At 39.6% G+C, this 27,670-nt stretch overlaps 1 long non-coding RNA gene across 1 annotated transcript; it reads right to left on the minus strand.

Moving 5' to 3' along the window:
• Positions 1–1,249: 1,249 nt before the first annotated feature.
• On the minus strand, positions 1,250–26,455 carry LOC123371698. The gene is made up of 4 exons (XR_006579907.1): positions 26,307–26,455; positions 20,104–20,284; positions 2,868–2,980; positions 1,250–1,532 (listed from the first exon to the last, which is right to left on the minus strand). It is a non-coding gene; the product is annotated as an uncharacterized LOC123371698 (long non-coding RNA).
• Positions 26,456–27,670: the final 1,215 nt, after the last annotated feature.

Genomic DNA, 27,670 nt, shown 5'->3' on the forward strand with positions numbered 1-27,670 from the left:
AAATAATATATTTTATAAATGGAAGCATATAATTCAGTAAGTTCAAACTGGTGTGAAGACACTACCTCTGTCAGCAGGTGGGTTTCTCCCATTGGTGTCAGTAGTCCACTGCCCTCTGTAACATGTTACTATAACATGTTTCAGATCAATCTCACAGAGATCAAGGTGATAAACAGGTGTATCTTTGACAAAGGTTTAGTTCAATTTACATATTAGATATAAACAAAACTATCTTGAACTCCAGAAAGAGGGAGAATTAACATAGCTCCTGTACCCCCTGAATCCACAGGACATCTTCCTGACTTGTAAGACAAAAATATACCTTTTGGAATATGAGGAAGAGAGAGAAACTCCATCTTTATCCTTCACCCTAAGAGACATTTCTGCAGAGCTTGGGGCTGGAGTTCATAGGCAAGGCTGGTGCCAGAAGATGAGGTTTAATTAGGCCACAACTTTATTCCTAAGTGTCAGGGAGTACCCGGCTGATAAAGATGTACAATGCAGGTAATTCCGTAATCATTTACATACATCAGGGAGGGGGCACTGCTGTCTGCCCTTCACCTTTACCCATCCTGATCCTCAGCCAACCCACTGCTAGGACCCTCCCACCTCGAGAGTTAAGGGGAGTGACTCCCTGCGGTGCCATCATAGAAGCTCTGAACACCCCCAGCTTCCACAGCTTTAAATATTAAATATAATATGATTTAGTTAGGAATTGGTCCTGCTTTGAGCAGGGGGTTGGACTAGATGACCTCCTGAGGTCCCTTCCAACCCTGATATTCTATGATCTCCTTGCTTTACCAAATTCATTTTTTCTGATCACCATATCCCTTCCTTATGGAGTATCTGCATTGGACAGCTGCCCCACTTACATAATGAGTTGTGACATCATAGCCTAACCTCCATTTCATGTTTGCCCCAACTAATCCCCCAACCTGGGACTTGCTGTGTGACCCTGTGCAACTCATTTAATTCCTCAATTCACCATCTGTAAAATGGAGAAAATAATACATCTTTTCTCTCACTCTATCTGTCTTGTCCATTCAGATTGCAAGCTCCCTGGAGTACTTATCAAGTGTTTGTACAGGACCTAGCATGAGGCCGTTATCCTATCTGGGTCTCTACATTATACTACCATAATAAAAATAATAAATAGCTGATTATGTGTAATTTATTACTGATTACTCCAAAAGCAACTTTGTCATTAACAAGTTATTCCAACAATGACACAAAACTCTATTCCTTACACTTAGAATTTATAATGATTTGTTTCAATTGCATGTACAGTCAGGCCATACATTACCATTTTAAAATATTTGCTATGTTAATAAATCATATAGAAATCCTTTCAGAGTGGATTTAGAGTAAAATCCACCCACATAGTCAATTTATCACTAACTACATCTTTTCTCACAACATATTTTAAAATTAATGTGACTTGAAGCCCTGATGAGGTTTTCTTTTTTCTTTTCTTTCTGAAGTGAAGTAATTTATTCTCATTTCTCAGGTAATCCGGAGGGGCGGGGGATTAGCTAAAAAGAAAGCATAATAATCAATCTTATGTGTCTCTTACTAGAAAAAATGTTCTCTTTATACCTCAGTGCTTTACATTTGATACCTAGAATAAACCACTAGCTTTGTCTGTTTGCCAGCCTTATTGGTGGGCCAACTACTTACATCAATCCAGAGTAGGCATTGGCAAACAGAAGAAAAGGGTGAAATCAATCATCTAAAAACAGACTGATTCTTAATAAGGAACACATTAATTATCTTTTAAAACCTCAATGAATGCTTTTGTGTAACATACAATATGCATGGCTTGCTTGCAAACTTTTACTCAACACTTTCTTTCCACTCATTATGGGCAGTCATACCTTTGCCACAAAGCATGATATGTGCTGCCTCATGAGCAGACACTTGTTCTAAGGAAAGAATCAGTCAATCTGTCCCAGTCCCTTATCTGGCACAGATTACTTTCCCTTCCATGGTGGTGGACACATTGTGGAGATGGTACAAAGACTCCAGCCATTCCACACCCCTACCCACCTGCATGGGTTGCAACTCCATGGAGGCTGTTCTGTTTAACCTTCTACACCAAAGCTACATTATGTCCTTATGCTGCTAGTCTTCCTTGTGTTGGTGAATAGTGCAAGTTACAATCTCACTTATAATTGGGAGTATTCAGATCTGGGGTTCTAATTCAACCAGACAAAATCCAACTAGAAAATCTGGATTCAGAATCGCATCAAGTATGTTTGGAGCTGGGTTTTGTTTTAGGTTTATCTTACTTTTAATTAAACAAAACCCTGACTACAAAACCTGAGGTAAACTATCCTCCAGCAGTTAATAATGAGTAGTTAAAAATACGTCCAGGCCCTTAACATAAAAACCTCACAGTTTAACACCAAACATGAGGAAATTAGTGGTCTCTTAATTACTAGGACAAGGCCTTGACTCTCATTTAATATGCATTAAAAAAAGAGAATATAGTCAAATATATGTTCTGGAGCCTTGGGTATTTGCTCTTCGATTACTTTCTGATCAACTTGGTATTTTTGATGCAAATGAGTTTGCACCAACATTTACCCATTCCAGCCTTGAACAAGAAAACAGCTGCACTCGTGAGGACAGAAACAAAAACTTTGCAAATGTTAAAGGAATAAAGCAACTGGCAAAGACTTTACATGCTTAAGTACAGTGTCCCACTAGGCATCACTATTTTGCGGCTAGTGATTTTGTTTTTACCACCACTTCAATACATTTAGCATAGACACTCTCAACTCCTTCAGACAGGAAAGAACTACAGCCTATTTCAAAATATATCAAAACAAATACGTCATCAGCTCAGATTGTGGCTCCCCTCATACCTGCAATCAGAGAGACTCTTCATGTGTGGCTCTCCTTCTATTGTATTCAAGTGAGCAGAGGTGTCTGTCTTCCACCTCTGGATCCCACAGAAACCTATTCTAATATCTGGGATCTGCACAGAGAGAAGGCCTGGATGTTAGAGGAGTGGGAATGGTGACGGGTAAGGAAGTGGTACATACACACACTCTGATCCTACAGAGCTTCTATGGAAAAGATAATGCAGCCCAGGACAGAAAATACAGTTGTTCTTAAATTGATCTGCTCCTTTTTTCTCTTAGGCCAACCCCGTGGAATGCTCTCATTTTCAATATGAAGACTAAACTACCAATAAGGGAGCAATGAACCTTAATCTATACATAAATTCTCCTGTTATATGAGAACTCTGAATTGGGAAAAAAATGTTTAAAAACATTTACCAATAAGGAAGTGTGAAAACAAAATAGAAATAAATGAAATATTTTATTTTTTGTCAGAGAGAGAAATTATCTACAGTTAAGATATGTACATGGATATGGAGGCCTTCCTATAAAAAGGATCTTGTATGGTTGAATGAACAAAGTGATGGTATAAGACACTAGCAAAGATAAATGACATATCTTGAAATGACTGACCAGTTCATCAGGGATGCACATTTTAAATGCTCAGCTAAGTCCCCACTAGCAATTTTCATCAGAAAAATATATGGATGGATTCACAGGGCCTGATTCTGCAGCCACTGAAATCAGGAGCAGGACCTCACATGCACAGGAAGGCTAACAGATAATCTAGTCAAATACAGTTGACAGTGCTGGTGATTTCTAGCTAATGCTGTTATGCATGGAGTAATAGAATGCTTTTATATATATTTATGTTGACTAGTCAAGATAGCTATTTTAAACAGTCAAAGGTAAAATTAGACATCCATGTCCAAATCTGATAGTCTCCCCTCCCTATAGTTTTTCACCCCCTGGGATAAGAGAAATGAGGGAGGCAGCTAGTGTTGTGCAGTGATGAGTGGAGATCAAGTGGAAGGGGACAGAGTGTCAGTGCAGGGAGGCACTGGTGCATCAAGAACATCCATGTAGTGCTGCTGCCTCAGTGCAACAGAGATCTGAAACAGCTGTCCTTGAGTAGCCATTCCAGTTCCCAAGTCTTAGCACCAAAGAATTTTGCTCCTGCAGCCTCACACACCTTCACAGCCTCAAATCCCATTTTCCAAGCCCCTCTCAGCACACAAACCTCTTCCCCCACATATCTGCTCAGCTTCCTGATGTTCCTCTCACACTGCCATCAAGCTCTGCTGACCCACTTTAGCGCTGCTTAGTTTCCCTGCAACTCACATTCCCCTGTGCTCCTACCACACACATCCATCACAATCCTCAGCTCCCCATAGAGACACCAGATGTCCTGATTTTATAGGGACAGTCCCAATTTTTGGGTCTTTCTTATATAGGCTCCTATTACCACCTTACCCCTGTCTGGATTTTTCACATTTGCTGTCTGGTCACTCTAGTCCCCATAGTACTGCTGCAAGGAGTGTTTGCAAGTTGAGCCAACTGCATCAAGCTGTACTTCTTCCCTGCCATCTTCCCATAAACCTCTCTCTCCCTGTCCCCTTTCATTCCTCTCTACGATCCTTATCCTATCTGAGACCCATTTTCTTGGGATTTCATTCCTGGTTTTGGTCACTCCAAACTGTTTTGGTAACATTATCAGATTGATTCCCGAACAGGAAATGTAGATCTATGCAATATGAAGTTCTTGTATTTTAGGACAAGTGCTCCCTCTAGTGATGAGAGTACCTTATTTGTCTTGTAACTGCATAATAAAAGAATGACTCAACATGGCAGCCTCAGAATACACCACACTACAAAAGACACATATGGTTGATACCTTCAAGAGTTCTACATTTTTTTTTAAATTAACTGAAAGGGACACACCCTGAAATACCAAAGGCAAAGCACTGGGGATGAACAAAGAAACAAGCAGGAGGTTTTTGCTTCAGAGATGTAACAGCTCATCAGCAGAAGAGAAGACAGGAGTGGAAGAACAACTCTGGCTTCTTTCTATGTAGAGTGCATGTTACACAGTAGATTCACTTTTGCCTAGGTTTGGCAAGATATTAAAGCTGACAGCAGGTTTCCTTTTCATTAACATGGAAAAGAAACCTCTGTATATATTAGCCTGAGATCAGAAGGGGCCTATATATTTATAATTCATTTCCTATTTCACTCATACTAAATACCTGAGTTCAGTTTTGGAACAGTAGCCCTGAAACCCCTTCACAGGACCAGCTGTGTGAAAGTCAATTCAAGAAAGGCTTTAGCACTCCCCCTGTGAGAGATTTGAGGATAAGTCTAAAGTGACCTGCATCCTACTTTTCTTACTAAACAAATGTCTGACTTTTATCCAAACTAAATATTAGGAGATCATGAAGAAAATTAGATCTGAGCGATGGCTGAGTTCCTAGATATCAATATATACCTCTTACTTTACCTAAGATTGAGCAATTTATAATAACCTAATAATAAAAGTACTTTGCATTTCATATAGTGGCATTCATGCACAGATCTCAGACATTAATTAATGTATTAATCATTATTACTACAGTAGCAGCCAGAGACCACAATCAGAATCAGGGCCTAATTGTGCTGGGCACTGTACAAACACACAATTTAAAAAAAAAAAAGTTCCTGCCACGAGAAGTTTATGGCCATAGGCCCATACCCTGCAAGTTACTCCATATGGGCACTGTGTTGTTCTTGTGCAGAGTCCAGCTAAAGTCAATGGGGCTTTGCATGGCCACAACAGTAGGCTCATGTGCAGTCATTTGCAGGATTGGAGCCATAATTGGCTCAAGATGCAATAGGGAGCATCAAACAAAGCAGGAGAAGGAAGATGAGGCACACAAGGTTGCATTTATTTGTAACTAAGATTTCAAGTAAGAAACTTAAAGAAAGGAGGGGAGAACTTTTAACATAAATGTACAATAAATATTATTGAAACTTAATAAGCCATCTGCCTAGTAATTATCATTAGGCACCCAACCATGGGAATCACTGTAGAGGGGGTTCCTTAGAAAGGATTTGAAAGAGGACAGAGCAGAGGTTATGAAAATTCATTTGGGGAAAAGTGATTTTTTGTATGCATTTGCTTGTCTCAATTTGCTTTTGCTATGTAACCTTATTCTTACTCAAGCGCCTCCTGATTTTATACTCAATTAGCAAAAGACTAATAATTATAATAAAATAATAACAACAACAACAACCACAACAACAACCAACAACAACGCATTATTAACTGTGCACTGGACAAAGTCTTTGGAGATTTTTACTTATTCCTTATTTTGTAAGGATGCAGCAGGCACTGGCTGCCAAGAAACTATGGGGTCCAGAGACAACATAACCAGCTAATTGATTAAAGAGGACATAGCATGAGCATGGGAGGCTGGAAAAATCTTTCAGTGCAAGAGTCAATAGAGCTGTTCCTCTTTACACCTTTTTCTTTAAACACTGCCAGTGACTCATTTATAAGAGGGGCTATATCTTAGGGCCTCACAGTTTCATCTCTGTACGTGTTCAAATCATATTTATTACTTTAAAAAAAATGAAAAGCTAACAGTTTCTTACTAAGGTCTCAATTCTGCAAACATTTATGCATATGTTGTTCTATTGTATTAGGACTAGCGCTAGCTAGAATTTGTTTTCCATACATATTATTTTAAGTTATATATTTTGTAACACACACGACAGCTTTTTGAAATTGGAAATAACTGATTTTTTTTTAAAATGTAGACGCTCTAATTGGGACTGCTTATATAAATAAAGCTATTCACATTTATGTTTACAAGATTAGGCACATACACTGGAATCAATATTATATTGGGTTTGATTTTCACTAAGTAATGAGGTGATAAAGTAGACCTTTATTTGTTAACAGTGAGCATTTTGACAGATTAACAGATGTTTAGTTCAAACATATGTTTTCAGAAATAGCTGTCACTAATCCCACAAAATTGCTCATTGGGATACCAACAAGTAAGTAAAGTCTATCTAAATCAGTGGTCCCAAACCTTTTTCGTCTGGCAGGTGCCAGACGACAAGCCACAGAGGACGGTGGCAGCGGATGAGCATCTGCTGAAATGCTGCCGACAAGCAGCAATGTCAATAGGTGTCGCAGCCGAAATGCCACTGACAAGCAGCGTCATCCAGAGGCGTTGCCGCCGAAATACTGCTTAAAATCGGCAGCATTTCGCTGGCAATGCCTCTGGATGACGCAGCTTGTAGGCGGCATTTCGGCAGATGCTCGTCTGCCAGCCAGTATGCGGGCGCACTTAGATGCCCCAGCGGGCACCATAGCACCCACGGGCACCGCGTTGGGGACCCCTGAACTAAATCAATGGGACTGTCATGACCAGTTGAACCAAGCAGAACTAAATTCTTCACACTTCACCACTGGGGAATATAGTACTGTTAGAGGATATCTTGAATTACAGTACATAAGAGCATGTGGTACTTGAGATGTCAATACAGGTTGAAACTAAAACTCATGTTCATATTAAATGTGCTGAAAGGTTTAAAATACAGTGCATCAATATTAAATTAATTCAGTAACTCCCACCACTGGCACATTTTGGGCAACAGAAGTGTTATATGGATTCAATAGAAAGTTTTAGACAGTGATATTTAAAGGTACCACTCTTCCAATTTTAGACAAAGAACTCAATTCAATTCAGAGAATTGTGACATTCTAATATTATAATAAATGAAATTCTCCTAGTAAACAGGGAAGGAAGACTGGCTTAGCACCATTTCCTCTGGAGGTAACTAGAAAAAGAGCATGGCATTTGGCACTTGCATTTATTGTGAAATGTCAGGGTGGCATAACATGCTGGTATTTGCCATCTGTTACATGTATTCATATACACCTAAAGGTCTGTTTGTTGTGAACTATTGATTTTCTTCCTTGTAATCTAGGTAGCAAAAACAGGCTCTCTTTCATCCTCCATTTCCCTCAAAGTTTTGAGTGTTTTGTTCTATGGAGCTATGTGACATTTCAGTTCACCTCCTCTGCTCCTGAACTCCAATACACATGGAGATGTCTCTTAATCTTTTCATATTAAACATGAGGAAAGATACCTACAATATATTATAGGTATGATATATTACTAATCTCATGATTAGCAAGTAAAAAATAGAGTATATAATGGTTCATATTCTACCCTAAGTCTTGAGATAGTACTATTTTTGTTAATCACAACTCTGCACATGGAACCCCATGTACCAAAGTACAGGTGTCTCATCATAAATGGCCTAGGTATATTTATTCATGCCTCAATATTGCAGGAATCCCCCTGAGGTCCCCTCCAGCCTTTTATATATGATTCTATGTTTTCCCAATCATGCGGTGATGTTTTGCAACTCTATCACAATCAATATTTTCCCCTTGAACTATTGCAGTTATGTTTAACAATGAATGATGAGAGGAATATGGACCATTTGAGGAGTCTATTTTCTTCTCTTGCTTGCTGTACCTCTCCATTCAAAGACTCTAAAACCATCTCGCTTTCTCATTTCCCACCATTTTGTTTTCATTAAGAAAGAATCTTATAAATCTAACTTAAAGTTATAACAGGAAAGAGGGATAAGGTTGATCATTTAGAAAAAAAATGGAGAACAGAGCCAGGTGAACTGGGTAGTATTCCTGGCTCTACTGCAGCTCCCTGGGTGACCTTGGGCATATTACATCTTTGCATCAGTTTCCTCATCAGTAAAATAGGGGATATAAAGATACTTATTTTATGGAAAAAGCAACAGAGTCCTGTGGCACCATATAGTCTAACAGATGTATTGGAGCATAAGCTTTCGTGGGTGAATACCCACTTCGTCAGATGCATGTACCTCCATTTTGTAGAGGTGTTAGAAGGCTAATACAATTAAGATATGTAAAGTGCATTGAAAATCTAAGCTAGAAGACAAATATTATTTATAACCAAGAAGGTTTTAAAATATATATAAATAATACACATCACACACACACACTAACAGTTGATTGACTTCCCTCCCCGGTCCCTCAAGATGCATCTTTTTTTGGAAGGTGTGTGTGAAATATAACACTGTTTAGTAAGTGTGCTAAATAACCCCCTATGGAAGATTGGAGGCCCCGTAACACAGAAAACTAGGGTCTAAACTTCAATTCCAGCTCCCACTTCTGATAGGTGATGATGAGCTGTTGCCATGCTGGTGGAATAGCGCTTAGAAAAATGTGACACTTTTCCTTCTGAAGTCTCAAAAGCAATTGTTAAAATTTGCCTTTTCAGTTTGTTCTGTGGGCAATCTCTTTCCCACAGCTTTACTTTTAAAATAATGTTTATGTTTTTAAGAGCATGACAGATGAGGTCCTTCTACAGAAATTCCAATGTAAATTAAAGTCATCATAATCTAATGGAGCTCAACAGCATGCTGACATCCATATAACCGTCATACCTGATGAGACATTTCATGTGTGTTTTTAATTCACTTCTAATTCTTTCTTTCTTGAAGGTAATATACTGAATTCAGGCCTTTTCCATAAATAGTCCAGCATTGTCTTGTGTGGCATTAATGTGTCTACATTAATCTGCCAATAATCAAATCATCATCATCATCATCATCTCAGGAATGATAAGAAAACTTATGTCCTGTCTCTTTAAAGGCAAATAGAAGTATCAACTAGAATACAGCTCACTATCAACAGTAACAGACACAAAAACATGGCTATTATGCTTCTTTTTTTTCTCCCCCCAACCTATGGCAAGGGGTATTTACTTAGAGATAAGATGAAAGGTGTGGCTGGGAGACAACTATTTTGTAGTATGTATATACTTTCTAAAGGACTTCTATTTCTCAGTCTCTATTTACCTCGGGTTTCAATACTGAAACCCACCACTGTAATATCGAAGTGCCTTCTATACAAAATCAACAGCACTAGTAAAGTTTCAAGTCATCTCTAGCTCTTCTGCCTTTTTGTGATCAAAATTCTGCGTGGGTTAGGGGTTTTATGGTGTTTTTTTTCCCCCATAGAATTGTAGAAAAAGAAGAGGTGTTCAGATTGTGAGAGTCACTGATGGTAGAAGATTTTAGAGGAAGACTTTGTAATATTCCTCAATATGCTCAGATTTACCTGGTCTCCTCTATCCTCTTCACCAATAGTGCTTTGCCTCCAGCTTTCACGTGTGGCATTGTGTGATCTGCGTAGGAGTGTATGATGGTTCAAAGACTGAAACACCATGTGTGATATAGCTGGGGCTTGTTAAATTAGCTGCTTTAAAAATTAGGACCAAGGCCTTGAACTGTCATAGGAAATGGAGTAGGGGTCAGTGGAGTGACTTGAGCAGAGGCCTGATGTGCTCTCAGTGGCCTGAGCCATGGAGAAGACATGCAGCTGTAGCCTGTGTATCATCTTCGCCTTCAGTTTCAAATACAATGTGTTGCAGTAATCCAACCTGTGCAAAGATTCCTGTGGTCAAAAATGCTTATCTGGGAGGAAAGAACAAAACTTCCTAGTAAACTGGAAGTGATAAGAATTTTTTGGAAAATGATGCTACCTGGTCATCTTTAAGTTTATCAACCGCGGCAAGTCTCATTTGCTCCTTAAATTTTGGTGAACACAGATTGAGTCGTCCCCATAAGAAAAAAGAAAAAAACGTAAGAAACCAACTAGCTGCTTCTTTTCCAAGAAGTCTTGAATTTAATGAAATAAGGAAACTTGGAGTGGTTTGTCTCTGAATTTCCTGCTTTCAAATGTTTGTTTTTCAGGGCTATGAAATTTATATTTACAGCCAAGACAGTGCCACATTTTTCCAGCTCAGAATATTAAACTCCCCACTACATTGCCCTGTGTACCCTGAGTCCACAGGGAAAATTTTGAACTTTTGTTTCTATAAAAGCTATATGCTAATTCACGCCTTTTAAAAGAATGTCATACTAGAAAAGATAACATGTCACAAAAATAAGAAGCAAAATAGTGACAAAATCCCTGAAGGAAACATACAATGCATTTTTATTTTGAGGGAATGGAAAGAAAAAAAGAAAAAAGATGAATTCACTCTTTTTATGAAAGATTCAGAATTAAAATGTCAAAATAAATGCCAGTGAAAAATCAAACTACTATGGGATGTTATACTAAACTACATTCAGTATGTTGTAGTGTTGTATACTCCAAACAATGATAATTTTCACATTTGCAACTTCTGAACTGATCTTTATAGGTTAAACTGTGTGTTTGTTCTATCTACAGAGCAATATAGAAAACACAAACTATGTATAATAAAATAAAATTCAACTTTGCTCCCCTTTCCCAGTAAATCAAATAACCAGACATCATTCCTCCTCAGCTTGGCTAATCTGGAGGTTTTCTGTGCAGTTTGTCTGTATCCAAAACCCGTGTTGACTTTGCCAAGGGAGATATTCCAACCTCTCCTATTGATAGGAGCTAACAAAATCCAACCACACCCATCAATACATAGTAAATATTTGCAGTTTGCAAAGACTTAATGTCGGGGTGATTCAGAGATGATCCTAGAGTCTGCCACATAGTAAAATCATGTGGACATTTTTATGATACATATATGTTTCATTAAATTCTATTTTAATCATATGATACTGTAATTTGTACGTTTATGTTCAATTCCTATGAGGTCACAAACTTGCCAAGAATCCTAGACAGGCAAACGGCAATTTTGGAAGAAGTTTGTGAAAGTTCTTTGGAACTTTTTTCCTAGGTTCAGTTCTAAGCTTAGTACCATGAGGGCCAGAAACAGATCAGTGACTGTAATTTGCAATGAACAAGTCATATTTTCTTTCCTGCCTGACGCCAGAAGGTACTTCCTGCCTATGAAATGCAAGTTGGTGGCTGTACTGGAAAAAAAAGATTCTTGCATTAGAAGAGCAAGTATAGATGCTAAAAGACCTCGTAGTGACTCACCCAATTTCACACAGGAAGTTTGTGGCTAAGCAGGGAATTGACCCTGTCTCTTCCAAGTCCTAGGTTAGAGACCTAACCAATGAACCATCCTTGAGCAAAGGAAGGGTGGATAACAGGATTGGTGTTATCTTCTCAATGCCAAAACACAAAACACATCTAAAATTGAATAGACTTCTGAAGTCAGTGGTCAAGGCTCCACTGGCAGTGGTACACATTGCCACCAACATCACAGTTTCATGGGATACCTCACAGATTACAGAGGACTTTGCAGCACATGGAAGGGTGCTAAAGGGGAAGAATGTCCAAGTGATCTTCTCAGATATACTTCTTGTCCCACAAACAAAGGAAGACTGAATGTTTTGGAAATGAAGTGCTAGCAAGAGAAGTGCTGTAAGGTAGAGGGTTTGGGTTTTGTGGAATACTGTTCCACTTACAGGGAGAGGAGGCTGTACATTTTGTATGGCTTCTAGCTCAGGAGAAGCAATCTTCTAGGGGACAGGCTGGCTAAACAGGAAGGTGTTTAACAACAGAGAGGGAGGGTGAAAACTCAGATCATTTAGAACAAAATTAATCAAGACACCAAAGAACATGGAGAAGATACCAATGCTAGAAGCCTGGCTAATAAATAAAGAAATAAATAATTCTTCTGATGAGCACAAATTTGATCTTGTTGGTGTTACTGAAACTTGGTGGAAAGCTATGCATGATTGGAATGTTCAAATCCATTATTAACAACCTATTTTGGAAAGACTGAGTGGGCAAAAAGGAGAGGGAAAGTGGTATTACTTGTTTACCACAACTCAGAAGCAAAAGATCTTGAATGCTTATAGAGCAATACTCTAACTGATAAAACACAATAGTTGGGGTCTGCTACTGACCATCAAATCACATGAAAGTACAGAATGATGGGCTTCTTAGGCACGTATCTATAATGCATAGGGGAAAAAAGATCATATGTAATCATGGGGGATTTCAGTCTGAGTGATACATGCTGGCAGACTCATGCTGCTAGTACTAAACGCATTTTCAGAATTTCTAAAAGTTATACATGACAATTTCCTAAATCAAAAACTTCTTTATACAGTAACAGTATCAGGTGTTATGTTGAATGTTTTATTCTTCTGTTAATATCCTATGTAGTGTCTTGTTTTACTGCAGCTATACATTGGGTTGATGGTTTCAATACATTTTTTCTTTCAGAATAGCCACCAAATCCTTTTCCTCACTGTGGTAATAAATGAGTGTTCCATTTGTCTTATCAGGAATACATAAAGTAGTCTACATTAGGCCAAGAGATGGGAATTTCAGTTCAACCACCTAAGAAATTAATATATAATTGTATCATTCCCTTCATTAAATTTACAGGTAAAACAAATATCAACTGCAAACATGGAGATGGATGAGACTACTAAAAACAAAGTTTTATGCATTATAAGAATCAGATATACTGAATCTTATTTTTGAGGTACTTCACTTATAATCCCTTTCCAATTATTACTATTTGTATCCAGTTGTTAAATCACTTACCTTATATATTGCATAACTCTTTACATTAACCATTAATCTAATGTTACCACCTTGTCAAATTCCCCTCCCCCCCGCAAAATGTAGGTTTCCTATATCAACTCAATTTCACTTATCATGGTAGTAATATCCTTTAAAATTCCTATAATCCAACAGGTTAAAGTTGACCTCCTAATCTTTAGTCATCCTGTTTTCCAAGGAATTGTTCCACCACACCATTAACATGTGTTCCATGGTTAGTCTCACAGCTGATGTCAGACTTACTAATACAAAAGTCTTTATTGCTATCCTTAAGTTGGTGGGCTCTTTTCAAAATTGAGTACATAAAAATACTTAAGGTTATGACAGAGGTTTTAATCACACTCCAAATCTCTCCCCCAAGCTTCTTGTACCATTCTACTCCCATTGTACCGTCCCCCCCCCCAGATGTTGGCCTTCTCTTGTCCCCTGTACATCAAATCAAGAAACTTCCTCCTCCATGCTATCTGGCCCTCATAAGAGTGTCATTGAAAGCACACAAGCTCATTGCTTTCAATTCTGGTGGTGGCACAGACCACAGCAGCAATTTCAGGGAATGTCCTTCTCAGCCCTGGGCTGGAGCATGCTCATTATGTACAGAATCTTTGTAGATATTAACTTTTAAGTTCTATTTAATCTTTAGTGAGCATGTGCAAAGTGCAATTTTTCCAAAGTTTTACAATTTAGCCAAATTTGGCCAGATTTTCCACAGGAATACCAAAAGGCATATCCCTGACACAAGAGAAGGCCACTTCTCTTCTGACAAATTCCAAGTCCGTGCTCCAAAGGAGGAGGACACTTAGAGCTTCTGAAAGAACAGATCATTAGAAAATTTAAACACATTTTTCTCTAGCTTCATTCCTGAAAACGGCTGAACCATTTTGGCTGAAATGATAAAGCCCAAGTGGTTAAAGTTTATTAAAAAGTTACAAGCAACTGAAAACAGGGCTTTCTAATTGGAAGTATTGGGCAACCTTAATAATAAGCAGAGTTGCCAGCCACACTTATAAATCAGCCCCAGACTGATTACATCTAATACTACTACACTTTAGGAATCTGACAACTTCATTCACCTATACATCAACATGGCAGACATTAGAACAAATATGTTCTCTAATTCTAGCTCCTGTCATTATTTCCTGATAACGTAGAGCTCGAAACTTTAAAAGTGTTAACTTTTGGGTGGAAAGGGCCACCTGATTATTAGAGGCATAGATGGAAAGGTACTTGACACTTTTCTTTCCCATGTCCTTTGACTTATTTCAATCGCTTCAAGGAATCAAATAAGTGACACAAGTAATCACATTTAGTTCATTTATTTCTTGTACTGTTTTGGTTTACTTCCCTCATTCTTTTTTGTTAGCCATTCACTTTTATTTTCACTTCCATCTACAACATAAAAACATTCCATTTGAGTAAGATAGTATGGCGTACACTACAGAAAATGTCTAAGTAAATGAATTACATTTATCAATAACCCTCCTTTCTTTTATCATAAATTCCTCCAACTCCATTTTCAGGGAAGCACATGTGTGAATTTTGGTGGCTTTTCGTTTTGTTTTGTTGTTAAGTAACATTTTTATATTTAGTTGCATTTTGGTTTAAAATTTTGATGAAACTGATAAAGGCTATAGAACTATAGAACTCATGTGCTTGAAGTTATATATGTGCCTGTGATATGATAGATCATGGCTTAATTATGGCCTGTTTTCACATTCAGTGAAGTCAATTACCACGCTAGTGTCCTCCATCTCCATTTCCCTCCTGTTCTCTGTCCTCTTCTTTTCCGTACCCTTTATTGAAGTGTCCTGCTGTGCAATATCTCCATCTAATTATATCCAGCAATGTAAATATAGTTACATATGCACATAAATAATTACACATCCATGCTACCTTTCTGCCTCATTAGGCAGAAATATGAGGGATAAGTGTCACCAGTAATATGGCTTGAAATTCGCTTGCATGATTTTGTCAAGTTTTAATCTTGTTACAAATATTAATTAATAACTGCTTGAAGTAACAATGATGCATCATAGATAAAACACATCTGTTTGTGGTCTTCTGTCTCTCACACACACTTTTGTCTCCTAATTTCTGTTCATTATTATTTTACTTATTAATTTTCATACTAATCATGCATCTTACACTTGTGTACTGCTGCCTGACATAGATCTGAATGACTTGTAAAATAGCAAAATAAAAGTATTTTGTGCACTACCATTTGCATAATGGTAGATGCCCAACTGAAATCAGTACCCTTTGTGCTATATGCTGTTCTCACATATATTAAGTGAACATCTTGCCTTAAAGACCTTATACTCTGACAAGAGAGACAAATGGTTAAAGAATTATTATTCCCATTTTACAGATGGACACCTTAGGCACAAGAGAGATTAAGTGATATGTCCAAGATCACATAGAAAGTCTGTGGGAGAGCCACAAACCAGTCCTTTAACCATAAGACCATCTTTCTTCTTCAACATCCTGTAAAGCTATGCACCTGTTGTGGCCTTATCCTCAGTCCACAGGACTAATGCTTTTAGAATCTGGAACAACTCAGGCCCTAGGCTAAATTAGTTGGTAGGAACAGGAGCACATGCAGAAACCCTTCTAAAAGGTTGTTTGTAAGTCAGGAGGTACACAATCTTCCTTCAACCAAAAGCCTATTAGACTGCTCCAGTCATATACTGCAGGAGAAGAGCTATCCCCTCCCTGTTCCAAACATCAGAGACTGGAGGATTGCAAGCCCTTGACTTCTTCCTACAGAAAGATTGCTTAAGGGGACACCATCAACTTGGAATCTGATCAATGTAAAATTAGAAGTTTAATGTTGTTTCTCCAGACCCCCCTCCCAGTTTGCTCATTGTCCTGTCAAATATGTCTATTTAAATGGTTGTTCTTTTCTCTGTTGCTATGAAACAAACAGGGAAAATAGTAGGACTATTATTTACCTGTGCCTAAGAGCCCTAGTCATAAACCAGATCACAATTGTACTTGTTACTGTATGATGAAAAAACAAAAAAGACAGTCCTTGCCCCAAACAGCTTAAAATCTAATACAGACAGACTGGTGGGTAAGTACAAGGCAACAACAGGACTATTGTTCAGGATGATCAGCAGTGGTCTCTGCACATTAATGTGTCAATGTTCTTGGAGCTATCACAGAAAAGGAGAGATTGGAAGGAGGATAATGAGTTAGTTTTGCAGCTGTTTAGAGAGAGTTTCTCCCAAGAAGCACTGGGAAAAAGCACAAAGGGGCTTGTTTGAAAATTTAACAAAGGACTGTCAAATGCATAAAGTGAAAGAAAAAATGTTTTTTCTAAACTTTGTGACTGAGAGCAATTAACACCTGGAGGGAGGCCTCATTTCTTGGAAGATAGAAGTATCTATTGGGTTTCTGGGACCTGGACAGGCGGAAGCCTGCCCAATGCTAAAGGATCCCCCCCCAGCCTAAGGGGAGGATCTACAGGACCTCAGAACCCCACTGATTTCGGGGGACAACTAATAAAAGAACAGGGACAGGAGTGCCGTCAAAGGGTCATAAGAAGGGAGCCTGACGGAGACGCCGAGCAGAGAACCCTGGACAGCGCCCACTGCTCCTCGAAGGCATCAAGGGAGCCAGTGGATGCTGCCCAGAGGAACTCCGCCCGGATACGTGAACAGACTAAGGATCAGAAACAAGCCCCACAGTCACTGGAGTCTCCATCGGCCAACCTCCTCTTCCTGGTCGCGTAGATGGCCATTTTAGCCAGGGCGAGGAGGAGGTTGACCAGGAGGTCCCGCGACTTTGTGGGGCCACGGATAGGGAGTGCATAGAGAAGGAGGTGAGGGGAAAAGTGCAGCCAGAAACGTAACAGGATATTGGTGAGGAGCTGGTATAGGGGCTGCAACCTGGCACACTCTAAGTAAATGTGCGCCAGGGTCTCCCTCACACCGCAGAAGGGACAGGTGTCTGGGACAGTGGTAAACCGCGCCAAATACACGCCCATGCTCACGGCCCCATGGAGGAGCTGCCAACTGATATCCCCGGCGGGCCTCAGGACCAGGGTAGAGTAGAGGCTGGCCCACCGGGGCTCCTCACCCTCCAGAGGTGGCAGGAGATCCCGCCACTTTGTGTTGGGGTGGGACACAAGGGTGAGGAAGTGAAGGGTGTGGAGCACGAGCGTGTAGAGATGCTTCCTTGGCGTGGTTTGGAAGCGGACCAGCTGCAGATCGTGCAGCCAGCTTGTGGAGAAGGGGCGGGGGGGGCTGGTCGGGTCCACGGGGCAGGGGCCCAATGAAAAGGTCCAGAGGGCTCAGGGTGGTGGGTGGGCGGGGTGTGCCCTCTCGCAGGACCCAGTCGAGGTAGGCCCGAGCAGCGGGCAGCAAAGGGCCTCCACCTCCTGTAGTACGTGCCGGGGAGAAGTAGGGAGGTAAACAGATCATTAGGTTGAAAAAGAATATCTGAACCAGCTAAGATAAGAGGGAGAACACTCAGGGAACCATTTACTGACAATGGAGCAGATTAATTAGGAATATAAAGAGGAAGTGGAGCCCTAGCGCATGCTGCACAGGAATTAGTTCCTGAAAAGTAACCAGTCAAAAAATGTGTGTTACGTAATGTATAATAAATGCAATGATGTGTAAATGTATATCAAGGGAGAGGGTTTCTGCGTAATTTGGATGTGTGATACATGCTATATCCACCCTCTTATACTTGAGCATGATCTACTCAGCATAGCTTTGTTATATCTCAAAATAAAAGAACCTGAGTGATGAAATGTGGAATCAAGCTGAGTGTTTTAGATCCCAGAGAATTGGATGTTCTCCCAGAACTGGGCAAGGTATTCTGTATAAGCCATGTGGAAAAGATCTCTGAAGGAATCCCAACAAACTCTTTCAGTTATAGTGATCTCAGATGTTACAAGTAATAACACTAGTCAAAAATATCTGACAGATTTAAGTTAACAGTGTCCTCTTAACATAAGGAGGAAGTGTCCTGAGGATGCAGACCCTAACTCCACTGAAGTCAGTGGAAAAACTGCAGGTGATTTCAATAGGCTATGGATCAGGCCCAGTGAGGGACGTGGGGGAAAATTCACAGGATTTTGGGGGTGGGGGAGAGAGAGAGGGAAGTAAACGTAAAGGCTGTTCACATAGATTTGCTTTGCAGTCATAAGGAGAGAGGGTTGAAAATTTACCAGTCAGTAGTAACCTAAAAAAACTCTTTATAGATTTATAAAAACCATTCAAACTCAGACCCAGCTGGTTTTTACAAATATTTACATATTGGTCAAAATGCTTTTTACTGTTAGGGGATAAATAAAAACATGCATATTTGCATGTACTGCTTTCACCTTTGTACAGAAGAGCACATAGTTACCCAAACCGGATTGTCCCCCTATGCTGAAAGAAGGACAGGGCACATTGTAGTTTTAATTAGGCTGCAACTTTATTCTTAAATATCTGTGAGTACCCAGATGATAAATGGGTAGAGTGCCAGTGATTACATAATTCTTTTCATATACTTGCTAGGCTGTCCCCTTACACCTCTGGGTCCTAGCCAACCCACTGCTAGGACCCAGCCATCACCCCCTCATGAGGATTAAAGGGGGTGCTGTAAAGGAGGAGGCATTGACTCTTCTCAATACCAGTTGCAGGAGCCCTGAACCACCTTTCCCCACTCATTCCAAGAATGCTTCCTTTAAATGCTTTACCAATCCATTTTACTAAAGTCCCCCTTCGCCATGGAGTACCTGCACTTGGCATCCACCTCACATTTACATAATGTATGGCAACATTGTAGCCTAACCACCCTTTCATATCCCACTAGGCCCTTAACTTTCCTCATCTCAGCCAATCTGGTGGGGACAAAGAAAATCCTTCCCAGTTTCCCAAGAAAGGGGAGGCTACCATGATGCCCACAGCAGATCATGGTGAAACTTGTTATTTTAACTACCGTACTTCCCTGGGTAGAAGGGTGAGTGCTGGTTCATATAAAAGGGGGCTTTGCTGGCACAGTCCTAGTATAAATACTACCTGCAGTGAGGGGGTGGGAAGGAGTCTTCTTGCTCACTGGGTCCAGTCATCTGTTTCCTACCTGGAGCAGGTAAACCTTCTTTGACAGTAGGGGGAGAGGGGAAGCCATAAAAGGGCAATGACTGCTTTTCTATCAGTCCAGCTACCCTTGCAATTAAAGTGGCAACTCCTTTTCTCCATTAGCTGGACAAAGTCCCCCACCCCTTAGTTTGTTGTGAGTGGCACTACACTAATGTGAACTAATAACTTTTTAGTTTCCACCCACAACATCCACATTGGGGGTGGGGGGTGTTATAGCACATCACTTTGATGAGCACAGCTATTCACACCGCATATCCCAAAGCCCCAGGTCTAGCTATAAGATAATGATATATTTGGGTTTATCCATCTGTGTGTGTCAGATGTCACTTTTTTTTTTTTAAAGGATAAAACGTGTTTCATTCCTCTATCTGCAAGTCACAGATGGAAGCTGATTTGAACTAGGAGTTTTGTATGTGCATATATGCACATGTGAATCAGATGGAAAAATCCATATGCTCAAACAGATTTTTAAGAACTGTTATATCTTAAAGCACTTAATATATTAAATATTAGCATTTTAGATTAGTCTAGGAGATAACAATTACCAAAAGGTTGATTTACAATACAATGTAAGTCATCATCACGAAAGACTTTTTTTCCAAACCCACCCCTCTCGAAACACACACGCACAACCAACATTAGACACACACACCTTAAAGTTTCCATTCCTAGTGTCAGCTCTGCTGTGTTGTGCCTGTGTTGTACATGGGATAACATACTGCATTTTTCCTCTCTTCTGTATTTGCTTCTCGGTGTTAGATAGTAAGAGAAATGAGACAGACAGACAGACAGACGCATCATCCAGCTGGAAGAGGTGATCTAGATAAGAAATTCTGTTAAAATAGAATGGTTCTATAAAAAAGTATGTACAAAAACCTCAGGTAGCCTGTTTTGTTTCCTTTATGGCATAGAAATAGTGAAGAACTGTGTTGCCCATAAGAAGCAGCTACGATAGGGAGATATCTACTTTACATCTTGGGTGTAGATAAGATGAGAAGGGTACAGTTGGGGGTGGGGGCAGAAACTATACCTGAAAACACATGCTGACTCTTGCGCTTATTACGTATTCATTCTTTTTAAACCTACTTTTTGTCCATTAAAACCAGCTGTGTCTTTGTCGTCAAGGTTTTTTTTTTTACCTAGGAGAGCAGAACCAGTTAAGCCTGCTTATGTGCTGAAACCACTGCCGTGTCCTTGCACTCCCCCATCAGTCTGTTTTCATCTGTCACAAGCTGCCAGCCTCCACCCAACACCCTGTTTTGACTCCAGCATTTATAATGGTATTAAATATATAAAAACAATGTATTTAGTTTATGGGGGGGGGGGGGGGGAGGGAGGGTGTCGCACTCCCAGGTTTGCTATATGAAAGGGTTCCCCAGTACAAGAGTTTGAGAACCACTGATATAGAAGCTGAAGTACTTGTGGCACCTTAAAGACTAACAAATTTATTGAAGCATGAGCTTTCGTGAGCTACAGCTCACTTCTTCGGATGCATAGAATGGAACACACAGACAGGAGATATTTATACATACAGAGAACATGAAATGGTGGAAGTATGCATACCAACAGGAAGAGTCTAATCAATTGAGATGAGCTATCGTCAGCAGGAGGAAAAAAACTGTTTGAAGTGATAATTAAGATGGCCCATAGAAGGTGTGAGGAGAACTTAACATAGGGAAATAGATTCAATTAATGTAATGACCCAACCATTCCCAGTCTTTGTTTAGACCACAGGTAATTGTGTCTAGTTTGCATATTAATTCGAGTTCAGCAGTTTCTCTTTGGAGTCTGTTTTTGAAGTTTTTTTGTTGCAAAATTGCCACCTTCAAGTCTGTCACTGAGTGGTTAGAGAGGTTGAAGTGTTCTCCCACTGGTTTTTGAATGTTATGATTCCTGATGTCAGATTTGTGTCCATTTATTCTTTTGCGTAGAGACTGTCCAGTTTGGCCAATGTACATGGCAGAGGGGCATTGCTGGCACATGATGGCATATATCACGTTGGTAGATGTGCAGGTGTACGAGCCCCTGATGGCATGCCTGATGTGATTAGGTCCTATGATGGTGTCACTGGAATGGATATGTGGACAGAGCTGGCATCGGGCTTTGTTGCAAGGATAGGTTCCTGGGTTAGTGTTTATGTTGTATGGTGTGCGGTTGCTGGTGAGTATTTGCTTCAGGTTGGGAGGCTGTCTATAAGCGAGGACTGGCCTGTCTCCCAAGATCTGTGAGAGTGAGGGATCATCTTTAAGGATAGGTTGTAAATCCTTGATGATGCGCTGGAGAGGTTTTAGTTGGGGGCTGTAGGTGATGGCTAGTATAGAAGCTGTTGACACTACATATTGGATCTCTAGAACATGCTTGCTATGTAATTTCATCACAAGATTATTAGCTATTAATTATTTTTGCCCCATTTAAGTAATTACTTCAAAGTTAAGGTATTGGTAAATTATGTGTTTTTGGTAAATTTCTTATGTGGGTTGGATAACAGTATTCACTTTAAAATCTGTTAGCAATTTTTTTTTAATCAAGCGTAAGTCACTGGTAAAGGAGTGAATGTATCATGTTCACTTAGGTCTAGATTCTGATATTCTTACAATCAATTCATATGCCACAAATGTTTCTCTGGACTACAGTGGCACTATTTGTTCATCATTACTAAGGATCCTTAATGCTTAACATAGGTTAAGCATTTTAAACGTATTGTTTGATACTCTTGAGATTGTGGCGTTCAAATAAATAGTAGATCCAAGCTTCAAGTCAGTCTAATGCTTCTTAGGAGAGTTTCCAGTGCTTCAAATGCAGGCCCTGAGTAGTTAATAGAGTTACTCATACCCTGCAGCATAATAAGGTGACAGTGTGGTGTGGTGGGAAGGGTGAAGTTTAGGCCCCAGGAGTTTGTGAAAGCTGGCTTTGCAGGCTGGATTGTTTATTAACTTCAGTGAATTTTCTTTTCATTAAAATTTTAAAGGAAAGAAAGCTCATGCTTGCAACTATTTTGTTGGCATCGTACATAGTAAGCACATGTATTTCAGAAAACGCTCACTAAGACTAATTTTCTACAACAGTGGTTCCCAAACTTGTTCCGCTGCTTGTGCAGGAAAAGCCCCTGGCGGGCTAGGCCAGTTTGTTTACCTGCTGCATCCGCAGGCTCGGCAGATTGTGGCTCCCACTGGCCGCAATTCGCTGCTCCAGGCCAATGGGAGCTGCTGGAAGTGGCGCAGGCCGAAGGATGTACTGGCTGCTGCTTCCAGTAGCTCCCATTGGCCTGGAGCAGCGATCTGCAGCCCCTGGGAGCCGCGATCGGCCAAACCTGCGGATGCAACAGGTAAACAAACCTGCCCGGCCCGCCAGGGGCTTTCCGTGCACAAGTGGCGGAACAAGTTTGGGAACCACTGGTCTACAATATTAGTAATAATATATCTACCTTGCCTGTGATCATATTTCTTAAGTTTCAAACCTTTTGAGAAAAAAATAAAACTAGCATAAAAGGCACTAATATGGCAAATTCAGTATTTTATTCGAAAGTTAATAAATGAAAACAAACAGGATAATTTTAGACATAAATGATAACCTCTGGTATTTACCTTGTGCACAGAGTGGGTAATGGTGCTGGGGACAAAGGAGAGCTCAAAATCCTAGGGCCAATTTATGTCAACTCAATTGTTCATTAGCTGCTATGCAGCCATTCAGAACTGCTTCTCCTGCAGATACACCCAATGTTTTGAAAGGCTTCAGATGGATTTTAAGAGTATACTGGCATAGGAGGATAATCCGTTGCTAGATTCCAAACTGATACAGATTTTTATGTCATCAGCAAGTCAAGAGAGACACCTCTCCTTAGGGTTGCAGTACATGACACCTAAAAAAAGGGAAGCATTGTTTTGCTATTTCAATAAATCAGTTTTTTTGAGTTTCTAATTTTGTGGACAAATTCTGAAATATGCAAGGTGTGTCTTTGGTTCTGCTCTCCCATGTAAAAAAACCTTGACAACAGTTAGGCTGCTTATGTGCTGAAACCATTACCTATCATGCAGGCAATACTGTCTTGCTGAGTCCTTGAACTCCCCCCAGCAGTCTGTTTTCATCTGTCATCTCTTATCTTGAAGTTGTAAACTCTTTGGGGGCAGAGACTCTCTCCCCCCCCATATTTACATAACACCTAGCACAGTGGGGTGCTGGTCCATAACTAGGGCTCCTAGATGTTACAATAATAATTTTAGTAATGTTTAAGGGTCAAACAAGAACAGGGCCCTATTGTGCTAACACTGTACTGTTTGATTAAACGATAATGTAGCTTTTTTCTGGCATGATTTAAAATGTAATTGCCATGGAGAGTTTAATGAATGCATATCCAGAAGTGATTGACTGGAATTCAAATTCACCAGTGGGTTCCACAGCTACTCAGACACTACCTGAAGACTAATAATTTTCTGATGGTTGGTCCTAGAGGTGCCATGTTTGGATGATAATACCATCTTCACTGATATTTCCAGAAGTAACCCCATTGATCCTCATTGCATTTTCATCTGATCATGTGGGGTAGTACCCAGTTAATGTTCTTTCTCCCTTTTTGGTGGAGAAATGTGTTTTCTATCTGATATTTAGCCCAAATAACTAATGTAAGCCAACTTCATGCTGTCATAGTTTAAAGGGAATATTTGCCTACCATATACATTGCTTCAGAATTGAAATATGGACATAACATACTTTTTTCATCCACACAAAGTAATCTGTATTCAGAAGCAAAGATGCATGTGTGTGACAACATAGAACGCAGCAATAAATGTTATAGTACAGAATGAAAGAATGTCTATAATCTGGTCAATTCAGGCTGAGGCTGCAATTATTGTTATTTTGATACATATCAGTATAGATAATACATTTTTGAGAGGTACCCAAAAGCCAATGCACTTTTTTACTTCTCAAAATCCATCTCTCTCTATACTTGGATGGTTATGCTAATAAGTAGAAAGATCATAAAAATCCATTTTAATTTTTGAAGGATGAAATTAAGTTTGTAGAACAATGTTAGGCAGTATGCTAAACCAGTTGCTCTGTGGCAATGCAGTCCTCAAGAAGGTATTCTTCAAAAAAAGAAAAACAGATGGAATGAAAACCAGATCCTTCATAAATAGGCTTGATTTGTTTTCATATTGTTTTAGTGTTCTCAACCTCTGCTTGGTTTACTGAGTTCCTCACTCTCTCTTTTTGTGCATACCATTAAGATTAAAAAAACAAGGGGAACATTTCTATATTTCTATCTAAAAGAAGTGCATATGACATTTGCATAGGATATCAGCCCAAATTTTATCACAATAGGGTCCCAAACAGCAATGAACCAAGTTCTGTGGTTCTTACATGAGCAATACGGAAAGATAGTTTTGTGTTTAAGGCACTGGACTGGGACTTATAAGATCTGCATATTGAATCCATCTCTTAACAGACTTCCTGTGTGACTTAGGGCTCAGTCTTGCAAGATACTGAGCACTCTGGGCTCAAGGCAACAAAGCCAAGCTAAAAATTAAGGAAGTGCAAGAAATAGTCTAGATGAGGACACAGGCTTGGAATAAATGCCAGTTGTTTTATATTAAATGGAATTCACAGAATCATAAAAATCTAGTGCTAGCAGGGACCTCAAGAGGTCATCTAGTTTATCCTCCTGTGCTGAGGCAGGGCCAAGTATATCTAGACCATTCCTGACAGATGTTTCTCTAACCTGTTCTTAAAATCCTCCAATGACAAGGAAATATTGAGTAGCTTTGTTGGTCTTATAAGGAACAGTACTAGAAATAAGCCATAACCCAGGCGTTCTCAAACTGGGGGGTCAGGGACCCTCAGGGGGTCATAAGGTTATTACATGGAGCGTCACACACTGTCAGTCTTCGCCCAAAACCCGACTTTGCCTCCAGCATTTATAATGGTGTTAAACATGTTTAAAATATTTAGTTTATAAGGGGGAAGGAGGTCACACTAACAGGCTTGCTATGTGAAAGGATTCCCCAATACAAGAGCTTGAGAACCACTGCCATAACCTTTCACACAGTTAAGCCACAATGACTAATACCCTAATTTTCTTGCTAATGAAAGGATGTGATGAGCTGTCATGGCCTAGTTACATTTATTTCCAGAACAGTATCTTGGTAAAGCCTGTATCTTGTATATGTGTGGGAAGGGGAAAATAAATATTAGTCACCATAACAAGAAGAAGATTTAAGGAGAAAGCTGGAATTAAGGTTATAACCTAAAGATAATACAATTTGGTTTCTATATTGAAACTTTTACACAGTTAAGTGCTGAGGAACTACCATGGTTTTGGCTTCTACACCAAACAACTAAACTAGGTTAAAGGTGGTAGGATTGCTACAAAGCGATTATTTGTTGCATTAACCTTATGATTTGATTACCTGCTGTATTAATATAGTGATTTAACCAACTGATGATTTCATCCAAATTACTTTTAATCCATTGAATCAGCAAATCAGTATCAATTGTGACCTAGATTTGACAGTTATTTTGTTTAATTCCTCATTTTAGTAACCTCTATAGTAGTTTAACAATAGTAATTTGTTTGTTTGATTTGCTTATTTATTCATCTTAATAAAATCCATGCAAAGTATGGAGAGCCAATTTTTCTCTCAGACAAGCAACACAGACCAGAAGACCCTTCAGAGTTTAGGTAAATTAGCCAATTTACCAGAAAGCACTTACCTAAGCAATTGGCTGGATTGGAGTCAATACGCTCAACTAGTAGCAGGACTGAACCCTTCATTTCTGTGCCTCATTCCCCATCCTGTGAAATGAGGATGTGTCAACACCTCTTTGTGTGATCTATTTAGGAGACCCAGCTTCTCTTACCTGGTCTTCCTCAGCGTGTTTTCAGTCAGACCAGTTCATGAGCACTCAACTTAAATTGAGGATATCAGCCCTCCAATTCCTGGGTTTACAGCCTTCTTCTGTCTTCTAGTTGCTTTATTAGACACAGGCTACTACAGGACTATCACACTTTTATCTCAACCTTTTCTTCCTCTCTGTTCTTTCCCCCCATTTATAGGAGGTCTTGTTTTTGCTATTTGCCTCAGCTGTGGTTTTCTGGCCCCATGACTGGCCATTCTGGCAGCTGTGTGAAGCATAATCAAGCCGCTTGCTTGTAAGCAGGAAGGAAAGACTCTCCCCTCCCTTCTGCCTATGCTCAGTATGGGGTTTGTAAACCCCATTAGAAGATGCTAATTCTTTTCTCTCAGCCTTTGCCTGGCTTGTCTGTGTAGCATGAAAGCTCTTTAAGACTGAGCCCTGAGCCAGCATGGGACCTTCAGGCACTACCATGCAAATAACAATATTTTGGCCCATTGTATCTAGTTTGGATAAACAAATCTGGAGACAGATTACTACTGCATGCATTCTGCACCTATTATTTAAAGTTCTAGAACACTATGGCAAATTAGCCTTGCTCTCTGTTTAGAAAAACTTAGGAGTATCTGACCATTACTAAATGGATAATCATCAGTTTTGGGTATTTAGCACTCAGATCACAAAATCAATTTTCACTATTGAGAATGAGATTTTCCTCTTAATATTCATGGGAAATATGTGAGATAATTGTCAATTACCAAATCAGCATTTATCTCATTTTAACTGAACACAGCATTTGTTTACACATCTGCATTCAGCTATGTCTATTTATTGTACTTTGATTTAAATGGCTAGTACTATGTAGATGCATCCCTTGGTATTCACATGGCAAGCATGGCTTGCATTTGCACCTGAGTAAATGTGAGACAGTGAGCTGATTATTTCTGACAATCACTAAAGTGAGGAGCAAACGTGCTGACACAAATTCATGTACCGCTATCAGCGGATTGAGAGGAGTAAATTATACCTGTTTGACTCTGTAGTATTCAGGGTACTTTAGCCATATGATAAGTCTTTTCATAGTAGCCAGTACTTTTTAAAGTACACGCACTACTGCTTCAAAGAGTAATGGAGAATTATGATATTTAAGTGATATAGATTATTTGTTAATGCAGCACAAGAGGTAGTTTATTCTGATTTATCTTAAATGATAAAAAATATCCTCCTTCCTTCTGTCCCCTTCACCCAAGTGAACCCTTTCATCAATGTTGCATGTCTCGTGTTAATGAAATGTGCTTTTCTTGACTGTGACACCTCCAACTCTAGCTATTTTGAAGAACTGCAAAATGCATAGCCAGAAGGCAGTATCG

The sequence above is a fragment of the Mauremys mutica genome, chromosome 5 (assembly GCF_020497125.1).
Source record: "Mauremys mutica isolate MM-2020 ecotype Southern chromosome 5, ASM2049712v1, whole genome shotgun sequence".
Taxonomy (NCBI): Eukaryota; Metazoa; Chordata; order Testudines; family Geoemydidae; genus Mauremys; species Mauremys mutica.